Consider the following 6,000-nt stretch of genomic DNA (forward strand, 5'->3'; position numbering starts at 1 on the left):
CAAGCGTTCGATGCCTAAACAAAGTGTGAAAGGGGTCCAAAGCAACGAGAATAAGTATTGCGTCTGATACCAAAGCAGATTACTAGGAAGATGACCCATGAATTACATACGAAATCAAGCGCGAGGAATAACTTTGGCAACAAGTGTGTACAGGAGAGTCAGGTTTCAATCCTGTGGAACTGTGGGTTATGGGCCCACCATGTGGGTTAAACGTAGCAAGGACGTTGACATCTGCATGGTCAAGATAGCAAGGTATGCCAGAGGATAGCCTGCCAGTTTTGTTGGCAACAAAGTTGGTACCTAGGGCGAGGGATGAAGAGAACCATTTTCCTGCTCGTTGAACGAGGCGGACCAATAGGCAAAGTTCTCGTCCATCGGTGGTTACCGGAATGCTATCGACAAATGCAACAGGGTCTTACTGACACGGTTGTACACCAAGGTGTTTACATAAGCAGAAGAATATTACTGCTTAGATCATATGGATCACAAGGAAGGTTAAACAAATCAATGGAAAGGAAAATGTGTTTGACACATATACCAGGGGTATACCCTTCCCAAGGACAAGCAGAGCAAGATATCCACGACAGGATAGAAAGTAGAAACCATTTAGGTAAGGGGAGAGGAATTTGATGACAATACGCATACAACGGTGTTTGGATAATTGAGCAAGAAACATTTAGCATTGGGCTTCAAATGTTCTTGTTGAAAATTGGAGTACCACAGACATGCTTCGAGATAGCATTGACATGGTCTTCAAGCAAAAGACAGACTTGGAATACACAAGGATTCATCAGGAACAACATATAGAATAAGTCTTTCAATTTCCTCATGGAAGAATGGTTAACCTTGCTAAAAAAGGAAATTATAACAAAAGGTCCTCTGGCTAGGGGTGCTAAGCAAAGACACCACCTTACCGGGTTATGTAGAGACCAATGTTATAACTCTTGGAAATATGTTCCAACCATCATATCTGACCGAGATTCAGATCTGATTGGTGTCACGATACCTCAGACTTAGGATGCCTGAGAAGAAAAAGGTGCGACACAAATTGACGAGAAGACATCGTAAGATTCTCGGGAAATGAACCATGGAAGCTAGTTCTGAAACAAGAGTTCATCATTAATTCAAGGGGAGGGTTAGGAGGTGGCTGATGGACTCAGCGACAATTCATCGAGATTTCCAGAAGATGGATTTCCACAATTATGTGAACAAGGAGATAGCTTTTGTCAGTTCAAATGATATAATGAGGTATGCTCGAGGAAACATACACGATTAAACATTGGTTGACGGTGCACCCGAAATACGGACTTAGGTAGCACAAACAATGTTAGAATGGCGATTCGATAACCAATGGTCTAAGATTGAAATGTTGACCATTAACTTCAAAGCAATAAGGTTGCTAGAAGTTTTAAAATTACTAGTCCATCTGTCGGTATTCCTGTTAGGAACAACACGGGGACCAAGAAAAGAATGGTGATGGTGAAGTATCACTTATATCGAGAATTCTCAAGAGGTGGTGAGATTCTCACCACATTCTTGACAAAACGGCAGTAATACTCAAGGCAGATCATAATACAAGCTGGATAGCAAGTTGCATCCATAACATGAACAAGTTTGTGATGAAAGGAAGGTAAGGATGATGTTGATGGTAACCCAAATTACCAAGGAACGAGGATGGCACTTATCATCTAGAATTCCATTGAAATCCTGGAAGGAGTCAAAATGTTAATGATGATCACGACAATTTGTTGTCGAGAGGATCCACGAAGAAGCAATTGAACAATGATTGCATCACGCAGAAGGACTGATGCAACAAAAGATTATTGGAGCCATAGATACAACACAAACTCAAAATCAAGCTTGCTTTTTGTAAGGCGAAATGGTATGATGAGGAAGATCGATGTAAGCTTAGCTCATCGTCAAAAATTGTGCTCCGGGAAGAAGGACCTTGTAGCACAGTTAAAATTTAGCACGATAATGATATAGCCAAACAGGCTAGGAATGACGTGATCGGGTACAAACTCGTACTTAAAGAAGATTATCAAGTGTCGTTGAACCATAGTGCAGACTCGGTTCAGTTATCGGTGTCTTTGGGTGTTTAATAACTCAGAGCCCATGAAAAATTGTAATCAGTGAGAATGTAGTACTTGATGAAGAACTCATAAGAAGTTATGCAGTTTCGTGATAATCTTGAGATGCCAGAGGGGTAATACTCGACGACAAATGAGGTTGGACTGGGGTATTATTCTATAGAAGAACAAGTGCTTAAACTTACACGAGAAATGGTATTAAGGAGAAACATGGTCGGAACCATGTCCACAGATACAAGATGAACTTATAACAAGGGGATAATTATTATAAGAGAAGCTTCCATGATAAGGTATACATCGTGTCCATGGGCATGAACACAGGGTTCAAGGTCGACTCCCACTTGTTCAACGCATAACCTTTCATTCACTTCTCGTCTTCGAAGAAGTTGCAGTGTTGAAATTTTATCTGGCGAAGCACCAGAAGAGTATGACTCGCGAAAACTTTCGGGTTCACATGGTTTAGAGAAGGCATATGTTCAACCCATAGGGGCTTCTTAGAAACATATACCACAAGTTTCAAGAGTAAATATCACAAGCTCGAAAGTAGAGCAAGGTTAAGAAAGTAGATGATACAATTTACCAAAGGCATTATGTATCCGAGGGAAGGCTCACAAGGTTATTTAATATGAAGGACGCTGTCCGATAAAATCCATTAAAGGACCCGCCGGTCCATAACAGAGCTGATGTGAGCATCGGCACACAACCAGAGGAAGTAACAATGCAAAGGCATTGGATTATAGAAACAACTGACTAATCCAGAGCTCAAATGCAAAGGAATTATAATTTTCAAATCAAGGGATCAAAAGCGATGTTCTGATTAGGGATGGATAAGTTGAATAGTCTTAGGGGTACAATCGACGGCAATTGGATTGGTTGAGAACCAGCTCATGTTCAAAATGACATCTGAGCCAGATAGATAATTTAAAAGGATCAACCGATGATTGCGTGCATTCGCACTCATGTTGAATCAACAGGATCAAAATGACGGTGTCAAAGGAGACTAATAAATCATGCCAGATATATGGGAAGCATCCATAATGCAAGTAGACAAGTATTTGCAGAGCAATAAAGCTGCTAAGGATTTTTTCAGGATTGAATAGTATTTCAAAGACTTTTGTGAAACACCTGAACAACTGGGGATGAGCGGATACTCGGAAAGTGCGAGAAATTATTCTTAGGGGTATTCAGGTGGCAAAAACTGCAAGGCAGTAGGCACAAAATATTCTCGGGGAATCTTGTAATAACAAGATCGACTGGGAATAAAAGTAAGCACGACCGGTGTAAGTATTTATCCATAGGGATATTTTGGGGGAACGGAATAGAAAAAGAAACGGGCACAAGGTCTCGAGAGAATATCGGAGAGTATCTTCGAAATCTTCTGGTGCAGCCGGCGATCATCTGGACTGAAAGGGCCCTCCGGGAGAAAGTATTTTCGAGAACCTAAATTAGATTTTAGTAAAAATCGTTTAACCCGAATAGAAGAGAGTTCAGAATCCCGGAGTAAAGATCGAGGAGTAAAAGATCTTAATACCACCCAATGGCGACGTGGGCCCATGGGCCGCACATCCATGTTAGTAAAAGTTTTGCAACGTCTAGACTCGACTTCGGGCAAGGAGTGTGGAAGGGGGATTCCTACAGGCAGTCGGCTCTTATACCAACTTGTGACGCCCCCGATTTAATTGTACACTAATCATGCACGCCAATGTGTACGATCAAGATCAGGGACTCACGGGAAGATATCACAACACAACTCTAATGCATAAATAAGTCATACAAGCATCATAATACAAGCCAGGGGCCTCGAGGGCTCGAATACAAGTGCTCGATCATAGACGAGTCAGCGGAAGCAACAATATCTGAGTACAGACATAAGTTAAGCAAGTTTGCCTTAAGAAGGCTAACACAAACTGGGATACGGATCGAAAGAGGCGCAGGCCTCCTGCCTGGGATCCTCCTAACTACTCCTGGTCGTCGTCAGCGGGCTGCACGTAGTAGTAGGCACCTCCGGTGTAGTAGGGGTCGTCGTCGACGGTGGCGTCTGGCTCCTGGGCTCCAGCATCTGGTTGCGACAATCCAGGTAGAAGGGAAAGGGGGAAAAGAGGGAGAAAAGCAACCGTGAGTACTCATCCAAAGTACTCGCAAGCAAGGAGCTACACTACATATGCATGGGTATATGTGTAAAGGGCCATATCGGTGGACTGAACTGCAGAATGCCAGAATAAGGGGGGGATAGCTAGTCCTGTCGAAGACTACGCTTCTGGCAGCCTCCATCTTGCAGCATGTAGAAGAGAGTAGATGGTAAGTTCACCAAGTAGCATCGCATAGCATAAACCTACCCGGCGATCCCCTCCTCGTCGCCCTGTTAGAGAGCGATCACCGGGTTATATCTGGCACTTGGAAGGGTGTGTTTTATTAAGTATCCAGTTCTAGTTGTCATAAGGTCAAGGTACAACTCCGGGTCGTCCTTTTACCGAGGGACACGGCTATTCGAATAGATAAACTTCCCTGCAGGGGTGCACCACATAACCCAACACGCTCGATCCCATTTGGCCGGACACACTTTTCTGGGTCATGCCCGGCCGCGGAAGATCAACATGTCGCAGCCCCACCTAGGCACAACAGAGAGGTCAGCACGCCGGTCTAAATCCTATGGCGCAGGGGTCTGGGCCCATCGCCCATTGCACACCTGCACGTTGCGAACGCGGCCGGAAGCAGACCTAGCCTAGCAGGCGTTCCAGTCCAATCCGGCGCGCGCCACTCAGTCGCTGACGTCACGAAGGCTTCGGCTGATACCACGACGTCGAGTGCCCATAACTGTTCCCCCGTAGTTGGTTAGTGCGTATAGAGCAAATGGCCAGACTCAGATCAAATACCAAGAACTCGTTAAGCGTGTTAAGTATTCGCGAACGCCGACCAGGGCCAGGCCCACCTCTCTCCTAGGTGGTCTCAACCTGCCATGTCGCTCCGCCACAAAGTAACAGTCGGGGGCTGTCAGGAACCCAGGCCCACCTCTACCGGGATGGAGCCACCTGTCCTTTCTGCCCCCTCATCAGAATCACTTGCGGGTACTCAACGAGCCGACCCGACTTTAGTCACCACATGTGTCATGTATATAAAGTATATAGTATATACCCGTGATCACCTCCCGAAGTGATCACGGCCCAGTAGTATAGCATGGCTGACGGACAAGAATGTAGGGCCACTGATGGAACACTAGCATCCTATACTAAGTAGTAGGATAGCAGGTAAGGGTAACAACAGTAGCAACAATGACAGGCTATGCATCAGTATAGGATTAACCGAAAGCAGTAACATGCTACACTACTCTAATGCAAGCAGTATAGAGAAGGAATATGCGATATCTGGTGATCAAGGGGGGGGGGGCTTGCCTGGAAGCTCAGCCGAGAAGGAGGGGTCGTTAACACCGTAGTCGTACTGGGTAGTAGCGGCGTCGGTCTCGGGGTCTACCGGAGAAGAAGAGGGGGAAGAAACAGTAAATACGGAGCAAACAAAGCATCACAAAACATAACGAGGCAATACGCGGTGCTAGGTATGCCCTAACGTGGTACTAGGCGATGCCGGCGAAGGGGGGAAATATCCGGGAAAGTTTTCCCGGTGTTTCACGTTTTTGGACAGATGAACCGGAGGGGGAAAGTTGCAAGTTTGCTATGCTAGGGATGTGTGGCACACGAACGGGCTGCGTATCCGGATTCGTCTCGTCGTTATGAGCAACTTTCATATACAAAGTTTTTCCATCCGAGTTACGGATTAAAAGATATGATTTTCAAAAGAATTTATTAATTTCTGGAATTTAATTAATTATTTAATTTAATTCGAAATTGGATTTATGACATCAGCATGATGTCATGCTGACGTCAACAGTCAACAGGGGTTGCCTGTCGACCTGACC

Source organism: Triticum aestivum, chromosome 6D (genome assembly GCF_018294505.1).
Source record: "Triticum aestivum cultivar Chinese Spring chromosome 6D, IWGSC CS RefSeq v2.1, whole genome shotgun sequence".
Classification (NCBI taxonomy): domain Eukaryota; kingdom Viridiplantae; phylum Streptophyta; class Magnoliopsida; order Poales; family Poaceae; genus Triticum; species Triticum aestivum.